Genomic DNA, 21898 nt, shown 5'->3' on the forward strand with positions numbered 1-21898 from the left:
GGATTTTTCTAATGTGTATATTATATTGGGAATATTGGTATTCAAAACAGTAGTTTGGATATATTCTAAAATCTAAAAATTTAGATTTCATTAATTAATTAAAATCAGAAGTATTGGCTTTATTGTTAAAAGAAACATTCATTCTTTTAAGACTTAACTGAGACTTAGTTTATACATACATGATTGGTTGCCAAAGTATGAAACATGAATAGCAGTGTAGCAAGAAAATAAATGAGCATAAATAATTATTTACACAGCAAAAGAAACAATCAATAAAGTGAAGAGACAACTCTCAGAGTGGGAAAAAATACTTGTAAACCATATATTCAAGAGGATGGTTAGCATAAAAAATGTATATAAAAAACTCATATAACTCAATAGCAAAACAAACAGTCCAACTCAAAAAATGGGAAAACGATTTAATAGACATTTCTTTTCAAAGAAAATATAGGAATGGCCAACAAGTGCATGAAAAGATGCTCAATGTTATTAGCCATTGCATGTGTGCTAAGTTGCTTTAGTTGTGTCCGACTCTGAGACCTCATGGATTGTAACCCGCCATGGAATTTTTTGTCCATGGAATTTTCCAGGCAAGAATATTGGAGCAAGTTGCCATTCCCTTCTCTAGGGGACCTTCCCAACCCAGGAGTTGAACCCATGTCTCTTATGTCTCCTGAGTTGTCAGGCAGGTTCTTGACCACTAGCGCCACTTGGGAAACCCATTAGCCATAAGGGAAATGCAAATCAAAATCACAGTGAAATATTACCTCATGCCCATCATCAAAAAGAGAAGAGATACCAAATGCTTGTGAGGATCTGGAGAACAGGGAACCCTTTTGCACTATTGTTGGTGGGATTGTAAACTGGTACAGCCATTATGGAAAACTATATGGAAGTTCAGTTTTAGGGTGACCATCATCAAAAAGAGAAGAGATACCAAATGCTTGTGAGGATCTGGAGAAAAGGGAACCCTTGTGCACTATTGTTGGTGGGATTGTAAACTGGTACAGCCATTATGGAAAACTATATGGAAGTTCTTCAGAAAATTACAAATATAACTACCACATGATCCAACAATTGCACTTCTAGGAATATATCCAAAGGAAAGAAAATAACTAACTAGAAATGATAACTTCACTCTTATTTTCTTAGCTGCTGCTGCTGCTGCTAAGTTGCTTCAGTCCTGTCCAACTCTGTGCAACCCCATAGACGGCAGCCCACCAGGCTCCCCCGTCCCTGGGATTCTCCAGGCAAGAACACTGGAGTGGGTTGCCATTTCCTTCTCCAATGCATGAAAGGGAAAGTGAAAGTGAAGTTGCTCAGTCGTGTCTGACTTATAGCGACCCCATGGACTGCAGCCTACCAGGCTCCTCTGTCCATAGGATTTTCCAGGCAAGAGGACTGGAGTGGGCTGCCATTGCCATCTCCATATTTTCTTTGCAGCATTATTTATAACTTCTAAGACATGGAAACAGTCTAAGTGCTCATCAATGAATGAATAGATAAAGAAGTTATGGTATACATGTAATAGAATATTACTCAACCATTAAGAAAAAAAACAAGAAAATCCTGCTATTTGCAGCAACAAGGATGGACCTTAGGCATTATCCCAAGTGAAACAAGTCAGATGGAGATTGACAAATATGAATATGATTTTAGTCATATGTGAAATCTTAAAACAAAACAAACTCATAGAAAAAGAGATTATATTTATGGTTACCAGAGGTAGAGGTGGGGGAATAGGTAGAACTGAAAGAAGGAGGTCAAGAGGTACAAACTTTTGGTATATATATAAGTAAGTACAAGGGATGTAATGTATGACATGACGACTATAGCTAACACTACTGTCTGATATATATATATATATATATGTATGTATATATATGAAAATTATTAACAGAGTAAATCCTAAGAAGTCTCATCACCAGAAAAAAATTTTTTTGCTTTTTAAAAAACTATCTATATAAGATTATGGGTCCCACATAAATTTATTATGTTCATTTCACAGTATATGTAAGTCAAACCATTATGCTGTACACCTTAAACATATACACTGTTCTATATCAATTACATCTCAGTAAAACTGGGAAAAATAATTATTTAACCAGCAGTAATAATCTAGATTACCTTATCACAAATTTTGGATTCACAAAGAATAGAAAATATTGTCATAAGATTTTGCAGCATACAAAAACGTTTGATCCTAATTCATCATCATTAATACTGCTGTCTTCTTTGATAGTGATGGAACTAATTTATCTTCTGTCGATTCACTAGATTTATTTAATTTTTTAATTTTTTCTGGCTGTGCTGCCGCAGTTTGCCAAATCTTAATTCCCAGACCAGGGATTGAACCCAGGCCCTTGGGAGTGGGAGCATGGAGTCCTACCACTGGACTGCCAGGAAATTCCCTCATTAGGTTTATTACATGAGCCATAATACAGGCATATGTGCAGGATAGGGTTGAATGCCGACATCTGTCATAGACTACTTTAAAAAGATACAGGACTTCATTGTTGATTTCATTTACTAGGCGTAACCTTTTCTTTTAAGATGCATCATGCTACCCTTTTGGTGTTTTTTTCCTTCAGGAGGAATGAATGAGCTGCAAGATCAACAAGTAATGCACTTAACTGCTAGAACAGGCAATAGGCAAAGCAAGAAAGTAGAGAAAGCCATCTCACCCTGGGGGATCCTGGGTCTGGGGGGCTGGGATGGCTCAGGATACACTGGAAGCAGCACCTGTCCCATACAGGCCATGTTCTCTAGCACTTTCCTGGAGTACCTTTACCTTTAGTTGAAACTGCTGGTGCTGCACCAGCATTGGCTGCCTCAATCTTAGCTGGGCCATACTGTTGCCTATGGCTGTAGCTTGTTCATTTTCTCTGCTATATAGCATTCCATTGTTGGAGGCTGCCATAACTTATTTAATTTGATGAATTCTTTTTTAACATCTCTCATTCCTCTAGGCTGCTCTGCCTGCAATGCAGGAGCCATAGGAGATGCAGGTTCGATGCCTGGGTTGGGAAGAGGGCACAGCAACCCACCCCAGTGTTCTTGCCTGGAGAATTCCATGGACAGAAGAGCTTGGCAGGTTACGGTCTATGGGATCGCAAAGAGTCAGATATGACTGAAGCGATATAGCACTTGTGCACTCTAGGCTGCATCTTCACATAGGGTCCAATTGATTTTTTGTTGGATAAATGGATACTAAGTAGATGATGTGAGATAATAAGGGAGAGCTAGTTGGGGCCATGTTGTAGAGAAACCTAAAAATCTAGTAAGAAGTATGCACTAGTTTCTTGGACAAACAAGCTTTAGGGAGATGAGGTTAAAACTACAGAGTATGGAGGCAGTCTATTTGGATCTGAAGATCAGTTCTACTAACTAGCATTTACTGGCTATGGAACTTGGGGGAACTTATCTACTATCTCTGTGGCTCAGTTTCCTTATCTAAAACAAATGGGTATCACAGGAAGATTATAAAGATTAAATGAGTAAATCTAGTAAATTATAAATTGTCTAGACCAGTACCCAACACTTAGTTAGTTCTATGGCAGTAATTGTTTAATAAAATGTGAATCCACTGTAGGTTTTTGAACAGGGAAGTGACACTTTTGGTGCAGGATGAAAGCGTAGAAAAGGGAGGGCCAGTGGTCCAGTTACTGTTTAGCTACTGTTTTTGTCAAGAGGCTGATTCTCACTGACCCAAGGTGAACTGACTGCACTAAAGGGCAACTCACATGTAGAGAAAAAACTTGAAAATTAGAATGAGAAATGTACATTTCCAAGATTTCATCCTTTGCCTCTACAGACAAATTGTGAATGGGTGGTTTGGAATTACAACCTGTAATTAGAAAACTTTCATCTTTTGTAATTATCAGTTAGTGAGCAAACTATAGTTGTTACAGCAGTGGAATTTCAGACCAGGAGGAGAGGGATTTTTTTCCATTCCACTGAAATGGCACAAAGTAAGAACTGCCCTCTTGCCTATGTACATGGCTGGTCTGATGAGATTTGCAGAAATTTCCACTGGGAGTTTCCTGCAGTGAAGTTGTCTGGGTTGTGCTAGGTTATCTCATGGATCAAACTATGGAACAGTGAATATAAAGGTATCTGGGAAGAAACAGATGCTACACTCCAACAGCGTAATTTGAAAAATAATATAAGAAAAGGAACATTTATGGAGTTAGGAAAAACACCAAGGATAGTGCAGAAGCCTGGACTAGATAACTTGGGAAGACCTGGCCACCCTAGGCTGAAGAGGCAGTGGGAGTGAGGGCTTATCAGAGCCAGGGGAGAGCTAGAGACAGAAGATGTGGGAATTGGTAGAGGAGAAATCCAACTGCTAGCTCCCTGGTAAGGAGGGAGCTGTGAGAATGAATACAGGATAAATACCAGACTTTCCTCTTACCCCACCTCCTAATTTCCTGCCAGTGCACCCACTGGTTGCACCTGTTGGAAGCTGGAAGGCATGGGAGTCCATAGATGCCTTCATAAGGGTCAGCCTTTCTAAGGTTCTGAGCAGGTGGAAAAGTCAGAGGAGTGGACCTGAAGAGGCAAGTAACTAATGTCCAGCAGAAACAAAGAATTGTGGCATGGGCCAGGTAGCCCATTTGGCTACTTCAGAGTCAACCTAATCTCATAAAACAGCTGTAATTAATATTAGTAGTAATAATTGATACAGTAAAAAAATGTGGCTTTTATCTATTGGGCATCTCCTATGGGCCAGGCGGTATACTGAGCACATTGCATATTTTATTTAATCTTCACAATAGTCCCATGCCTAGTATCAGTGCTATCTTGCAGAGTAGGAAAATTGAGATTTAGAGAAATTAGATGACTTGCCCCAAATCCCATAGCTCAGAAGAAACATGAGAATTAAAGTTTAGTCCCATATTTTCTAAAGTGAAGGTCTATGCTTTTTTTTTTTTTTTACCATTTCCTTAATTTGCTGATCCCTTTTATTGATATTTATGCATTCACTTAAAGTATTTTCTACTCAGTTAGATGAATTTATTTGTATTAAATGGGAACAGTACAGAAATGATAGATTCAAAAGTTCAATTTTATCTCTGTCCCTCAAAACATGTTGCTCCTCAGGAGTTTTCACTGTTAATGGTAGAGTATGTCTCCTTCCAGACTCCTTTTTTCTATATATTTTCAAAGTTGCATATTTATAAGCACCTACATAGCTATTTTATTTTACAAAAATAAGATCATTTTGTTTATAATTTGTTCAACTTACTACTCTGGTCTTTTTTTTCCTCTTTGGACCCCTGCCTACCATAGTGACTTGAATTATGTTATTATTCTGTGGCTTAAATACATATAGCTACATAATTAGGTATAAAATTCCTTGTGCTTCTAGGTGGTACACAACTATAAAACCAGAATAAATTAAGAACCAACAAAATTTCAAAATAAAAATTAAGCTATCAATGTTAATGTAATTCAGTTTAACATACTTGAATTAAAATTAAAATTGCTAAGTCGCTTGAGTTGTTGCCAACTCTTTGTGACCCTATGGACTATAGCCCCCCAGGCTCCTCTGTCCATGCAATTCTCCAGACAAAAATACTGGAGTGAGCTGACATGCCCTCCTCCGGGGATCTTCCCCACCAGAGATTGAACCTTTTTCTCTTATGTCTCCTGTATTGTTAGACAGGTTCTTTACTACTAGCACCACCTGTGAAGCCTGTAAATTGTCAATGGTTCAGTTTAATAATAGGAAGGACTATTAACAAAAACATTTTACATGTATTTCTACAATTACATGTTCTGATAGTGAACTTTTGCCAGCTAATTAGATCAGAGGGCTACATACACTTTCTTCCTAGATGGTACTAATGATTATATTACTAATCTGGATTAATGTGTATAGAGTGATACAACTCTCCAATAAATATTTCCCTCCTCAAACTATTGTTAAGCTTTTAGACTGCACAAAATGAGGTAATTTGGCCTCCAGTTGACTTTGGTGCCTCATTTCCATACTAGGTCTGCCTCAATTCTTTCATCATTAGACTGCTTCAGTAGAGTATGTTTTGCATACTGTAATTTTCATGATATATAGCAAAATCTCAGTTTATTAAATTACTTAAGAAATAGAGTTTTAGTCCATGAGAATGTCTTTCAATTTTGAGTATCACTTTAAACTCAAGATTTATCTTTGTAATTGGTTAACATAAATCACCTAAGTATAATATCAGACATAGAATGTTGTCATTTGGATGTTAGGACATGCCAGCTCAAATGCATTCAGTTATGCCTATTAGCACATAGAAGTTAAATGCTATCCCTTCAAATGATCAATTAATAATAACCTGATTATAAACCACAGTGCAAAATTATGAGCACTGGTATCTGCTGTTGGTACTGAGTGACACAGATTGGGTCAATCCTGATTGACCTGGAATATACCTATGTTATTTTTTTCAATAGTTTCAATCATATGAGAATAATTATAATAATCTCAAAATATTTGTGGATACCATTCCCTCCAACCCCTACCCCCTCACTCTAGTATAAGTGAGCATTTCCCAGTTTGAGAATCACTGTGCACTATGTTCCGTTAATACTTTCCTGCATGGGGTACAATGGTCATCAAGATTGGAGACAGTTACCACTCTGCTAGTTTGTACTGTGGCTTGAGCCCCCTTTTTCCTGTTTCAAGATATACTCATTCTAAAAGATGAGAGGGAAAGTCATAATGGTGATTGTACTGGTATGTAATAACCTCAGAAATGTATTATCCTTCTGTGTAACTCATCCAGGAGGCACGAGTGCCAGAAATGTGTTTTTGTTTCTAGATCGTTCCTTGCAATTCAATATGAGAATATCTCATTGAAAATGTCCCTTTAAAATGCTCCTTGTTTTCGAAGTTCCTGGTAGTTAAGAAAAGGACACAAAAAGTTAATTTACCTTTTTTTCCTCCCTCTCTCCTTTTCCTCTTTCCCTTTCTCCTCTCCTCCTCTTCTTCTTTTTTCTAAAAAACATCCTTTAGGCTACTTTCTTTGGCTTGAAAGTATATAACAGACACATTCCCAAGTTGATAAATCTTATTAGAGCAGAGCTATTACTAGACTAGGCTCTCTAAGGCTCTCAGGGCTGTGCTATCCATACTAGACATCCGCTGAGGAGCATAAATCAATATTATATTAGGAAGCGTTCCTCTTTACTGAATTCTAATAATAAATATAGAAGGAATGAGGAAAATACAACCCACCAATAGGCAAATACCACAGTAATAATTATTGCAGGCAAGATCCACTGATGGATAAAATCAGTGGTTGAAAGCTATTTCTAAACAGGATATTAGCAAAATCTCAAAATTGTCTCTCCCTAGGGAAAAATGATAACTTGTAACAGTAATTTGCAATGAAGAAATCCAACAGATGCCATAGTAACCAAATGGTCAAGGTCAATGTCACTGGTACTGAGACATAATTGTATTTCCTGCCTCTTTATATAATGCACTGAGAATTACACAAGATCACTTTTGCAGGTATCTTGTCAAAAAAGGTATAAACTTCTCTTTAATCATGAGATAGCATCACTTAAACCCAAATTGAGTGATATTCTACAAAATACCTGTCTACTACTGTTTAAAGGTCATAAAAGACAAGGAAAGACTGAGAAATTGTCACAAGTTGGAGGTGATTAGGGAGACAGTCAAACGCAATGTGGGATCCTGAATTGATCCTGGAACAGCAAAAGGACATTAAGAGAAATACTGGAGAAATTCAAATAAGATCTATAGTTCAGTCAATTGTATTGACTGAATATTGGTATATTAATTTCCTGGTTTTGATACTTGTGCTAAGGTTATACAACATGTTAACATCAGAAGACAGTAAGTAAAAGTTATATGGAAACTGTACTATTTTAGAAATTTTTGAATTATTTCAAAATAGAAAGTTTTTAAAAAATAAAGGAAGAAAAAAAAGGACAGAGATTCTCTCTTCTTGAAAAGGGAAGAAACAGTTGAAATCTTTAGGCCTAACTTTAGAGGATCGTTGAAGTTGACAGGATAAAGTTCTCTGAGAACATCAGTATATTGTAGTTTGCATTGAGGAATTTTACTGATTTTATTTTGTATTCCCTTTTTCATTCTCCATAAAAATATCTTGCTATTCCTCGGCAAGTGTGATTTAAAAATTGTGTTGTTTTTTGAATGTTATTTTTTAAAATTCTGAGCATGCAATTTTTTCTGTTGAAAACTCATTTCCAACTTTACAGGAAGACAAAATGAGTTTTGATTCTCCCAGTTAGCTGTGGTAATCTGCTTTTAGGGACTGTATCTCATCTTTTAAATGAGTCACAGTTGTATCTAAATCTAATAAAATTAATCAATCATCAAGTGTCTACTTACCACTTGCTGAGAACTCAGAACATAGCCACTGTCCTCTATTGAACTTATTAGCTCACAATGTCTTTGAAGAAACAAGGTGAACACTGAGAAATCAGGGCAAAACCTTAAATGAAGCCCTGAATGAGATCCTGGTACAGGATTTAAGCACTGTTGGACGAGAAGGGGTTAGGGACTGGAATGGTCAGTGTAAGTTTCCTGCACACAAAATTATTTGAGTATTAATACATCAATTTATACATCTTAAATATATATATATAATTATCTATCAAAGGTAATCTCCATTAAGCTGTTAAAAAATAAATTATTCTATCTCAGTCTTAAGTTGTGGGCAGAATTCCACAGATGGTAGAGAAGGAAAAGATTTCATAGAGACAACGAACCACCCTGGGGTGGTCAGTGACAGGGGCAGCCTACCTAGAGTGGTCAGTGGATGTTGACCTGAGGTTGGATCAGTAAGCAGTAGTAGGGAAAGAAGGGGGGTTGGATGATGGAGATTCCTGAAAAGCAGGTCAAGGATATTAGAGTACAATCTGCTGCAAATAATAGAGAGCCTTTCCATGTTTGGGAATAGGGAGGCTGTTGTAATAACCCGGATGGGATCTGAGACTATGCTAGGTTTGCGTGTTGATAGTGGGGATGGAGAATGGATATGGCATAGAATATCATAGGGAACATTAAGATTTGATGAATATGAGATATGAGGGAAACAGAGAGGAGTCACAGACGACGTGAAGCTTTCAGGCTCAGATGGGTAGATACCACTACCACTGACGACAGGAAATTCAGGAAGCAAAGCAATTTAGGGGAAAAGGATATCATTTTGATGTAAAGTTTGAGAAATTGAAAGAGATTCAGATGGAAATGTTTTAATTATAGTTTTATCAACATTCATTCATTCAACAAACGATTACTTGCTTTGTGCTAGGATTTCATGTGAGGTGTTGAGGATTAAAACAAACTTGTGATATGGGGCTTATCCTTAGGGAATCGGTAGAGACAGACGTACATGCTGTGTTTGTAGGGAGGATGAAAAGATTCTAGGAGCACAAAGGAGGTACAATTTCCCCGAAGTTTGGGGAGTATAGGATTATATTAGTAGCTCAGGCAAAATAGGAAAGATGTGAAATTTTTTGAGTCATTAGCAAGAAGTAGTAAGTGATATCTGAGATTGAATGAGTCCAATTTTAATTAAAAAAAAAAAAGGCAAGTGATCAAGGTATGAGTCCCATTGATACTCTCACTGAGAGAACAGGAGAAAGTTGAGAGTCAGTGATAGAAACAAAGAAAGTACTGGAAAAGTTGAAGAGTCTGTAGTGGTGTCACAGTCACCAAGAGAGAGTTTCAAGGAGGAGAGAGTTAGCCAATTGTTTGGATCTGAAATAGATTTGAGGGGATTATTTCGGTGAAATGGAAAGGGCAGAAGCTGGACAGTAACTAGAGAGGAAATAGAACCATTGAGCACTCATTTGAAAAGTGTGTAATGAAAGGAAGTTGTAAAATAGGAAGGTAACCAGAGTGGGCACGAAGAACGAGTGCAGTAAAATCTCCACTTGTTCACTCGACTCAAAAAACATTGATTCATTTACCAGGCACTGCAATGGGTACTTCATATATATATTTCTCTTACAGTCCTCATGACTTTTTGAGGGGATATTAACTCTTCAGCAAACATTTACTGAGGCCTCCTTGGTGACAGATAGCATTTCAGGTGATGATGATACAATAGTGGACAAAAGTAGTCACAATTCCTGCCCTCTTGGCACTATTGTCTGAAGGGAGAATTCACATTAAATAAATCATATCACACATTATGAAAAACTGCTACAGGAAAGAAAATATACTAGTATGGGAACTAGTGATCATTCAAATAGGGTGATGCTCCAGTTCAACTTTTTCCTGTGAACAAAAGCTTTGCTAAACAAATTAACAGAGGAAAGGCCATGACATCTTCATGAAAAATGTTCCAGTTTGCAGAGGAGTATGCAAATCCCTTACGATTATACAGTGGAAGTGAGAAATAGATTTAGGGGACTAGATCTGATTGAGTGCCTGATGAACTATGGACGGAGGTTCGTGACATTGTATAGGGGACAGGGAGCAAGACCATCCCCAAGAAAGAGAAATGCAAAAAAGCAAAATGACTGTCTGAGGAGGCCTTACAAATCGCTGTGAAAAGAAGAGAAGCGAAAAGCAAAGGAAAAAAGGAAAGATATACCCATTTGAATGCAGAGTTCCAAAGAATAGCAGGGAGTGATAAGAAAGCCTTCCTCAGTGATCAGTGCAAAGAAATAGAGGAAAACAACAGAATGGGAAAGACTAGAGATCTCTTCAAGAAAATTAGAGATACCAAGGGAATATTTCATGCAAAGGTGGGCTCAATCAAGGACAGAAATGGCATGGACCTAAGAGAAGCAGAAGATATTAAGAAGAGGTGGCAAGAATACACAGAAGAACCGTACAAAAAAGATCTTCACAACCCAGATAATCATGATGGTGTGATCACTCAACTAGAGCCAGACATCTGGGAATGTGAAGTTAAGTGGGCCTTAGGAAGCATCATTATGAATAAAGCTAGTGGAGGTGATGGAATTGCAGTTGAGCTATTTCAAATCCTAAAAGATGATGTTGTGAAAATGCTGTGCTCCATATGCCAGCAAATTTGGAAAACTCAGCAGTGGCCACAGGACTGGAAAAGATCAGTTTTCATTCCAATCCCAAAGAAAGGCAATGCCAAAGATTGCTCAAACTACCGCACAATTGTACTCATCTCACACGCTAGTAAAGTAATGCTCAAAATTCTCCAAGCCAGGCTTCAACAATATGTGAAGCATGAACTTCCAGATGTTCAAGCTGGATTTAGAAAAAGCAGAGGAACCAGATATCAAATTTCCAACATCCGTTGGATTATTGAAAGATCAAGACAGTTCCAGAAAAACATCTATTTCTGCTTTATTGACTATGCCAAAGCCTTTGTGTGGATCACAACAAACTGTGGAAAATTCTGAAAGAGTTGGGAATACCAGACCACCTGACCTGCCTCTTGAGAAATCTACATGTAGGTCGGGAACCAACAGTTAGAACTGGACATGGAGCAACAGATTGGTTCCAAATAGGGAAAGGAGTATGTCAAGGCTGTATATTGTCATCCTGATTATTTAGCTTATATACAGAGTACATCATGAGAAATTTTGGACTGGAGGAAGCACAAGCTGGAATCAAGATTGCCAGGAGAAATATCAATAACCTCAGATATGCAGATGACACCACCCTTATGGCAGAAAGTGAAGAAGAACTAAAAAGCCTCTTGATAAAAGTGAAAGAGGAGAGTGAAAAAGCTGGCTTAAAGCTCAACATTCAGAAAACTAAGATCATAGCATCCGGTCCCATCACTTCATGGCAAATAGATAGTAAAACAGTGGAAACAGTGGCAGACTTTATGTTTTGGGGCTCCAAAATCACTGCAGATGGTGACTGCAGCCATGAAATTAAAAGATGCTTATTCCTTGGAAGAAAAGTTATGACCAACCTAGACAGCATATTAAAAAGCAGAGACATTATTTTGCCAACAAAGGTCCATCTAGTCAAGGCTATGGTTTTTCCAGTGGTCATGTATGGATGTGAGAGTTGGACTATAAAGAAAGCTGAGCATCGAAGAATTGATGCTTTTGAACTGGGTGTTGGAGAAGACTCTTGAGAGGCCCTTGGACTGCAAGCAGATCCAAGCAGTCCATCCTAAAGGAAATCAGTCCTGAATATTCATTGGAAGGACTGATGTTGAAGTTGAATCTCCAATCCTTTGGCCACCTGATGTGAAGAACTGACTCATTGAAAAAGACCCTGATGCTGGGAAAGATTGAAGGCTGGAGGAAAGGGGACGACAGAGGATGAAATGGTTAGATGGCATAACCGACTTAATGGACATGAGCTGAGTAAACTCCAGGAGCTGGTGATGGACAGGAAGGCGTGGCGTGCTGCAGTCCATGGGGTTGCAAAGAGTCAGACACGACTGAGCGACTGGACTGAACTGAACTGATGCAAATGGGCACACTGGGTTTGCTGTGACTTTTAGGGCCATTTGATTGTGGACACTGATGTTAGATGACTTCAGGTGGAGACTTGTTCTGCTGCCCTCCTAAATGTTGTGACTCATGAGTTGTACCTTTTCAAAGTCAGGAATCGTTCCAAGAGTGTGCTGGGATGGGGAGGATGGTGGGAGGGGGGTTCAGGATGGGGAAAACATGTAAACCCATGGCTGATTCATGTCAATGTATGGCAAAAACCAATATTGTAATTAGCCTCCAACTAAAATAAATAAATTAATTTTAAAAAAATAAAATGAATTAAAAAAAAAAAACCACAGAAGTGGTGGAGCTGGTGTTTGGCATTGGGCACTGGATCAGGTTGACCAAACATCCCCCAACTCCCCAACCTCTCTGGAATTTAGAACCTTCAGACACCCTTTACCAGGGTTGGGAACTGGGGAGGTTTGGGCAGTATTCCCACTACAGGTGCTGAATTTTATTCTCACTTCGGTCTGACTCCCTCTTTCTGTTCTCCTAGCTCCTGATTATTTTCTCTTTTGCCCAGATCCTGATGGTAAACTGAAATCACCTCTGACTGGTTTCTTGTTGTTTATAAGTCGATTTCTGTCTGTGGAAGAGTCGGGATCCCACCCTCCTGATAAGTTTTATCAATTTTTCCCCTTGCCCATCACCTGGCAGGCAGACACCTTCAAGTTTCCCAGATATATGATCATCTTTAAAGCAGATAGACTTTTGAGCTGGGTTTGAGTGTCATCTTATGGTAATTAACTCAGAGCCATCCTGGTGTGGCTTTGGAGAAGTGCAAAGTGTCCTTCCTGCCTTTCTTCTCTGAGCTTCTCAGTGCATTTAGCTATTACAGGTAAATGTGTCTTACAAGGCTCATATCTCTGCTTGGTTGTGGAAGAAGTCACCATTGTGGTCAGGTTGAAAATTATTCATTATTATAATAAATTTGAAAATATGTGACAGTTAAAGTCATGATCACCAAACCAGAAACAAATAAAGATGAAGTTCCAATGTGGTTCCCTCTTATTCTTTCTCTGATTAGCATACTTTCCTATTAGCCCAATCCTCCCTAAACTAGGTCTCAGAGTATAAGTAGAATCAATTTTTATTTGTCTGAAACTCACCAAAATGTAACATCTTTTCCCTCACATCCTCATGGAGTTACCAGCTCATTACCTTTGATTTATTGGAGAATCTGAAGCTCTTGACTGTAAGAAGAAACTGTTTCCCTCACTCTCTTGTGTCCTGAAATATTTGGCTCCAAATATTTTTTGGAACCAAAAAAATTCCTAATTTTTTGGAATCAAGAGTTTCATTAAATCTTTCCCTCCCTTTCTAACAACCCAAGGACATCACCTGGAAGTGACCTTTTAAAGCTTTCCACATGTAAAGTAAGTTACCATGATTATGATGGGACTGAATTTTTTTTTTTTTTTGAGTTTTAGGAAAAGTTACTATGAATCCATTCGTATTATATTTAGGTTCATGAGTCATACCCACATTATGTCCCTGGTAAAAATTATGAAAAGCCACAGAAAATAGGAGAAAAGGACCATATGACTGTCTATTTGTGGGTCCATGTTTGCTTTCCTACCTCAAATAGAAATACTCGACTCTGCACTCTCTGGGAAAATTAGTCTTTGATTCAAAAAGATGTTCTATGACAGTATTACAGCCCTAACCATACCATCAGCCCACCAGGAAGTCTGAGGAAGAGAGACAGGCAGGCAACCAGAACAGAAACTTCCTCTCACCAGGAAGTAACCAGCTTCAAACAAAAGATAAGTCAGTTGGTGCCACCAGAGGAGAGATAATTTAGCCATTGTGTTCATGATTAAGAAGCATTCCAATTCACTCATGGAAGACTTTTAGTGTCACTCGTGCCTGGAGGCAAATGTAATCTTTCCAAACTGTGGTTGGGATGGAAAGTCATCTACAGAACAAGGTCAATTTGTGACCCTGGCTGGGCACTCTGTAGCTGAGCTTGGGTCCAGACCAATCTCCACAGTCACAGTTGCCCTGTGCTGTGCCCATGGTGCCCATGAGCAGAGTTGCTGCAGCTCACTGAAGGCGTCTGCAAGGAACATGGCTCACAAGGGACGGGGCAAACAAGCTGCTGTGCTTAGGCTCAGGTCCATGCTATTGATGGTCAAGCAGGACAAGTCAAGGTGGTAGGACTGAGACAGGCTGGGACCGGGGACTCTTTACTGGAGGGCTTGTACTTGGACAAATATCTCCTCAAGCAACAGAACATAAAGAAACAATTAGGGACTGAAAATAACTATGCTCATGTGCAGGTGGGGCAAATTATGAACAATCAAATACAAAATGCCACAAACCAACTAAGCGTTCTGATGTGCTGAGAGCAAAAGCAGGGACCTACCCATGATACCTGCACACAGCACTACCAAGAGGGTGAGCAGACCACTTAAGCCACCCTTCTAGCCTGACCCGCCTATCCGCCCCTCCCCTCCCCTCCATTTAAGGAACCAGCGCGCCTTCCTTGGAGAATGTGAGCAAGGGCACCTGTTATTCATTTTCTCTCCCTTTGCAGCAGCGTGAGTCCCAATAAAGCACTGCCTGAGTTCCTCATCTGGCCTTTTATCAATATCTATTGATTAAAATAGAACTCCTTGGAACTTCGGGCATTGTGCCCAAGGAGCGTCAGCACTTGTGCTAACGTTCAGGCAAAAAGACCCTCTAGGTGTCCAAGGGCACGCTGGCATTTCCTGCCGCTCTCCCCAGCAATGGATGGAGATTTCTTTTTCACCACGTCCTCTCTCGGGTCTGCGCTTCCAGCTCTGGGGGTACCATACTACACTAGGACTGAACTTATTCTTACAGGTAATTTAGTGTTTTCTTTGAATTTGGAGAAGGGATAGTCAACTTCATTTACAAAAGGATATATTCTGGAGTCCAAACAACATGATCAATTGACAAGGGAGAATCTTTGTATTAGAGAACAAACTGATCCTAACTCCCAATTTTAATGTGACTAATTGGTATTTATCCCTAAATAACTCAGTGACTCAGGCATCACTTCATGTAGGAAGGCGTCTCTGAATTTTCCCACCTCCTTCCAAACACAGAGTCAGAAAATGAGAATGTATGGTCACCCTCTATAAAATTATGTCTCAGTCTCAGGGTGCTTTCCATACTAATAGATCTCCTGTACTCACACAATCAGAAAATGATATAATGCAAAAAAAAAAAAAAATGTATGGTATAGGGGATGGTTGACCTGGGTATTCAGAAGGTACCATTTCATCCAATGGTTAAACACGTTTCTTTAGAGCAGACTGCCTTGGTTCACACTTCAGCTCTCTCACTGACTGTAATCTTGAGGAAGTCACTTAACCTGTGCCTCAACTTTCTCCACCTGTAGAACAGGAATAAATAGTATCTACCCAAGAGGGTTGCTGTGAGAATTTAATGAATTATATGTACAAAATGCTTACAACACTGCTTGACACATTGTAAATGCTACTGAAGTATTACCGATTATTATTCTGGCATGTGGTTGGTCTAGTAAAAGAGATAAATTTGAAATGGAGCTCAAGGATAAGTGAGTTGGGTAAAGACAACTTTTTACCAGGATGGAAGAACACACTTTTATAAGGCTATAAAAACTAGTGGTTAAGGTGGTGTAAATAGTTGTTTTCATTTTATTTCTACTGGTCTCTATTCACTGCAGTGGTCTGGGAAAGTAATCCTTCGGTATTTGGCCCAGTGGAACTTACACTCTACTTCCCTACTCCTGAGCTCATGACAGATTCTGATATATTGATAATGGTATTCTTTCCAGTGAGAAGATGCAACCTTAGAATGCTTCTCACCATGGGCCTCCTGGGAGACCCTGCCAATGATTGGAGGAACCAAAAAGATAAAACCACATACGCATTCCCTGGTGAGTCCCTTGTTTCACCACAGAGAGACTTAGAGTCTAAAGAAGTTAAATGACTTGCCCAAGTGCTACACAGCCAGCCAGAGTGAGAACTGGAACTTGGCCTTTTCTACTCTTTGGTTGATATTTGTCATTCCATCATATATAATGGTATTTATTTTCCGAACATATCACTTGGTTAGCTTAGTTCCTAATTAGAATGGCTTCTGACACCAAGTGCATTGATGTAATTTTATTAATAAATGGTTAAATATACATATATATAAAATACATGTGTATGGGTGTGTATATGCATGTGTGTAGATGTGTTGTCAAAAGTTCATCAGTAACAGAAGTAAAACCAATGAATCATTGAACTGGTAATCAGTAAAAGTTTATTGTGCACACATCACGAAGACGGTTCACATACCAGGAGCCCTCAAATCAAAACATGGAATGAGGCTCAAAGTGTATTGCTAAACAACAAATTATTCATTGGGAAGACAGTGCCTTTTTATTCTTCACCATGATTGGTTATAATATTAGAATTTTGTTAAATGATAGGGAACTGGGTTAGTGTTGCCACATAATCTGTTTGGGGAAACAGTTGTAAGTTTTGCTTTTGATTTTCAGAGGCATAAGCAAGAAATGACCCAGGTTAAGTCGGTCTTGTAAAATAAACTAAATTAAGCTTTGCTTGTATGATTGAACTGATTTTTCTGTGCAGGGAATTTTCCAGGCTGGTCTCTGTTTCTGATTTTGACAATACCACATATTTTTAAATACATGTAGATGCAAATAATTAAAAACAATAGGAAACATGATACACTCATTCATCCAGGAGATGCCCTACACCATTGTAGTGAAATTCATAAGCCTTGCTTGCTCTGCAGCAGTGCTGATGGCACTATCTATCTGGCTTAACCAAATTATTGTGACATGATCTTGTACTCAGTTGCAAATTGAAAAGCTCCACCAGGCTCATCAACAGCAGACTGAGGATACTTAGAGCTTCGTGCCTGTAAGCATAAATTGAGATATTTTACAGCTTTCAAATGATGCATGATGAAATGATTGAAGACATCATTACATGGAACAATATCCAGCAGGGAGTGTGATATTCTTAATGATTTAGCACTTCAAGCCCTTATGGGAGTGTTAAGTACTTTTACTAAAGAACTGTAGGGAAGTGGTATTTGTTACGGTTAAGAGTGAGTCTAGACAAACAGTAGAGACTTGACCATATCATAGACATGTTCAGGGAACCTGGCAAATGGGAGAAAGTAAGTGGAGTGTCTGGCTCTAAGCTGAATGTGAGTGACTTAGTTAGCATTGCTGAAACCCTGGTAAAGTGGTTCTCAATCTTGGCTGAATATTAGATTCACCTGGGGACTTTTAGCCCTCCCATGCTGGGGGCCTGCTCTAGGGATTGTGAATTAATTTTTTGGGTGGGGCCAGACAGTGGTGGTTTTCAAAGCTCCCAGATGATTCTGATTTTAGCCTAAAACATGAACCAATGATGTGGTCCTTGGGGAGCAAATATATCAATTAGCCTCTTTTTTTTGATCCTCCTTTCTAACAACTCTCCTGTAGGGATTGCTGTGAGAATAAATGTAGGAGCAGAGAGAAGGAGCAACAGGTAGGAAAATACAAAGGATGGGGAACAATTTCTCAAAACCATCACCTACTTGTTCAGAGTTTGGAAACTCTCCTTATAGATGAATCATTCAATACAATTTATAATGACAAATCATGTCTGGAATATGACTCTATGCTTCCTAACCTGGAATCGTAAAAATGACTTATTCATCAATTAAATTCACTTAATGAACTTTTACAAGAATACTTGGGGCAAAAAAGCATAGTCTCTGCTCTCCAGAAATGACAGCTGGATAATTTTGTGGAAAATGACATAGGAGAGGAACAGAATATGCATAGGTGGGCAATGAACTTTTCTTTTTCCTTCTTCTTCTTTGGAGCCAGGTACTTTCTGTGGTTCATGAAAATGTATCTTGGGCAGGGAGAATGGTACTGCCTTTGTATAAGGTGCAAGAGATAAACTAACAGAAGATCATATTCAACAGCTGATTTTTTGGATCTTTTGTCTATTGGCTAGACCAGGGCATGAACCCCCTTCCCGCTTTTTAAAATTCTACTTAGAGCTGTACTACCTCACCTCTGATTCCTCATCTTTCTCCCATTGGGTGGTGACAACTGAGATTGCAGTGAGTGCTAGTAAAACCTTCCTGGGGCTACATGTAATACTTGACAGGGTGAGGGCTAGGAGGAGGTTAAAAAGACTGAGGGGCTATTGGGGATTGGGAGGATGGGGTATGGATTCGGTGTAGCTACTGAAATGCAAGCTGAAGCCCCCAGAGAGGCCTCTCCCATAAACCCACTATTCATTGAATGAATAGATTTTCTCACCTCAGCCTCAGGTAAAAGACTGATTGCTCTTTGGGATTTTGTATAATTGTTTGTTCATTTGTTTTATTTATAGACTATGTTATCTTTTTTCCACAACAATGATGGTTAATGCTGGGGTTAGGAAGGCCATAGGATTTCAGAGAGAGGTCAGATGCTTGTCAATAACCAAAGCTTCAGGCAACTGAAGCTAGACTTTCATAGACTGTAGACTTTTCAATTGGAAAAGTCACTGGAGAGACTTCACTCCACTCTGATTTTCTAATGAAGTGACCTAACCTTGAGAAATAGTGATGGAGTGGGGTGGAGATGAGGTGAGGCAGAGGGAACATTATAAGCCAGGCTATAAGAGAAGGGAAGACCAAAGACCCACTGGATAATGAAGAGATCAGCTGCCTGATTATTCAGGTTTTAACACTGGGTAAAAGTGAATTATTTTAACTGAAGAAACTGAAATATTAATATGAACCAGATGTGAAGCATTTAGTTATGACACATGTTAGAAAAAAATAAAAGATTAGGGTAGTTCTTGGAGAGATAAGGACAGAGGAGCAGCATTGCAATTTACTTGGAAGTGTTGTTCAGTCACTGTCATGTCTGACTCTTTGCGACCCCATCAACTGCAGCACACCAGGCTTCCCTGTCCTTCACTATCTCTCGGAGTTTGCTCAAACTCATGTCCTTTGAATCAGTGATGCCATCCAGCCATCTCATTCTCTGTTACCCTCTTTTTCCCATGCCCTCAATCTTTCCCAGCATCAGGGTGTTTTCCAATGAGCCAGCTCTTCGCATCAGGTGGCAAAAGTATTGGAGATTCAGTTTCAGCATCAGTACTTCCAATGATTATTCAGGGTTGGTTTCCTGTAGGAATGACTAGTTTGATCTCCTTGCTGTCAGTTTGAAAGCATCGATTCTTTGGTGCTCAGCTTTCTTTATAGTCCAACTCTCATATCTATACATGACTACTGAAAAAACCATAGCTTTGACTAGATGGACCTTTGTTGGCAAAGTGATGTCTCTGCTTTTTAATATGCTGTTTAAGAAGTGAGGCCTTCCCATGTAAGCTATGAAAACAAAAGGATAATGCTTCTTCCTTTTCCTTTTCCCTCTTCACTGTTCTCCCACATTTTCTCTCCTCTTCCCTTTCTCCAGTCCAGTGTCATCACTGAGTGGGAATCCATGCTAAGTAACATGAGGCTCTCTCCAATCAGTGCTTCCCTAGTGATGTAGATGGTGCCACCCAGGGAACTCACCTGCTGTGTGTGGGGACGGCTGTGCCAGCAGAGGCTGGAAGGTGGGGCATAGGGGGCTCTCTCACCTCCATTTTTCAGTCTCCCTCTGCCCTACAATCAGACATCTGGATTAAGTGTTACCTCTGTTAGAAGTAGAAATTCAACAATAAAAAGGAGCAATTTGAATTTTAAATTTCATATGGAAATGATTAGGAGTATGAATATTGTCAATGGAATGTGTCATTGCTACAAAAATAGACTTTGGCATTACAGTAAAAGCAACTGTAATTTTATTTTGGAACTCCTTCTGCCTCCTCTTTCCTTATAATCTCCAAGCAAATAATTGAAATAAAAAATTGATCCTCTCTGCCCTGCTAACCCCACCATTAAATCTCCTCAATACTATCACATTCATTATTATCAACATAATAATTCAGGAATGAATCAAAGAGAACCCAAACCCTGAAGTTTGTTCTCAAAGCCTTTTCAAGCTCTAGAATTTAGTGTTGGTTTAATATAATCTGCAGTAATAGTGATGCTACCGGTGTTTTGGTTAGTCAACTTCAATGATGCAATGTACCTAGAGAATGACATTCTATTTCATGGTGGGAAATTGTAGTCTTTCCTTTCAATCAGAAGTGTAAGGACTCTTGATGAGATACAGTGAAGCTTCCAAAGCTAGAAAAAGTAGGTGAAAATATATGAAGTCTGTTTCCTTGGACCTCTCAAAAAGACTATATCCTTTCTTTAGGGCAGCTAATTGCTCTGCAAATAACTTTCCCAAAATGAGGAGGAAGTTTCCTTTAGATGACTTTTAAAAAATACTTTATGTATTTAATGAAATGACTCCTTTGCTCCAACCCATAAGCAAGATGTGTTGACTTTATAGCTCCAAAAATTACATCACATTACACTGTGTCTCTGTCTCTGATGCCACCACCTTAGTCTGGCTCTCATCTGTGTTGACTCCACCTGCTCCAGACTCATGCCCCCATTCCATCTTCTCACATACAACAGCCAGTGTCCTCATCTTAGAGTGTAAATGACCTCCCACCCCACATTGCTCACCTGCTGAAACACCTACAGTGAGAGAAGTTTGAATTCTTCTAATGCAGTCCCCTCTTCCTCATCCTCTTGCTTTCTCTCCAGCACTCTGCTGTTTCTTTCATAAGACTTTACAATAATTTGTAAATAGTTCATTTGCTTATTTTTTTTATTGTATCATTTTGCTTACCAGATTGTATGATTCATAAATTCAGGGATATTTCTGTCTTGTTCATCTTTGATTCCTAGTGGCAAGTGCAATAATGGACATGATGGACTTTTCCTACAGCATTTTTAAAATAAAAAATTTCAAGCCTATACTATAGAGAACTTTGTAATGAACACCTGAATACCTAATCCCTAGTTTCTACTGTACTTTCTTCATCATGTATTTATCCATCTCTCCATCCCTCTATCTACCCATCAACACACGGTTGACTTTTAATACATTTGTTGAATGAATGGGTAAATGAAGAATTTACTCTTTGGTAAACAGAAGTTGTATGTCCTAAGGTGACTCAACACAAACACTATGCTTCCTTGTTTCTGTGTGGACAGAGGGTATGGGGAACTATGTCATGTTCCCTACTATGTGTATCTGTTTAGCTCTGTAGCGGGCATTGGGCCAGAAAAGTGAAGAGGCCAGAAAAATGAGAAATAAGGGCAAATTTCCTGCCTTCCAGGGGCACATGCTCAAATAGTGAGAAAATCCAAATATGTTAGTAACAGAAGAAGAAAGAAGTAGAGAATGTCAATTAGAGATTTTTTTTTTGCACACGTGACTTGTTAATAAAGACCAATCAGGGCTATCTCAACGTTAAAACTGCCTGATTTCTTGGCCTTTTGTGTTTGTTGTTGCACAAGTAGGCAGAAACAATTGTTGACTTGGCCA

General features: G+C 39.0%; 1 protein-coding gene and 1 pseudogene across 5 annotated transcripts in view; one reads left to right on the top strand and one right to left on the bottom strand.

The window, feature by feature from the left end:
• NMD3 (NMD3 ribosome export adaptor) overlaps positions 1–21898 on the top strand; it is a 288544-nt gene that overhangs the window by 108274 nt on the left and 158372 nt on the right. The gene's annotated exons all lie outside the window — the stretch shown is intronic.
• LOC145538338 (MAD2L1-binding protein pseudogene) lies at positions 14275–20054 on the bottom strand (annotated as a pseudogene).

The sequence above is a fragment of the Giraffa tippelskirchi genome, chromosome 2, assembly GCF_054371585.1.
Source record: "Giraffa tippelskirchi isolate mGirTip1 chromosome 2, T2T-mGirTip1v1.2.pri, whole genome shotgun sequence".
In the NCBI taxonomy this organism is placed as follows: Eukaryota; Metazoa; Chordata; class Mammalia; order Artiodactyla; family Giraffidae; genus Giraffa; species Giraffa tippelskirchi.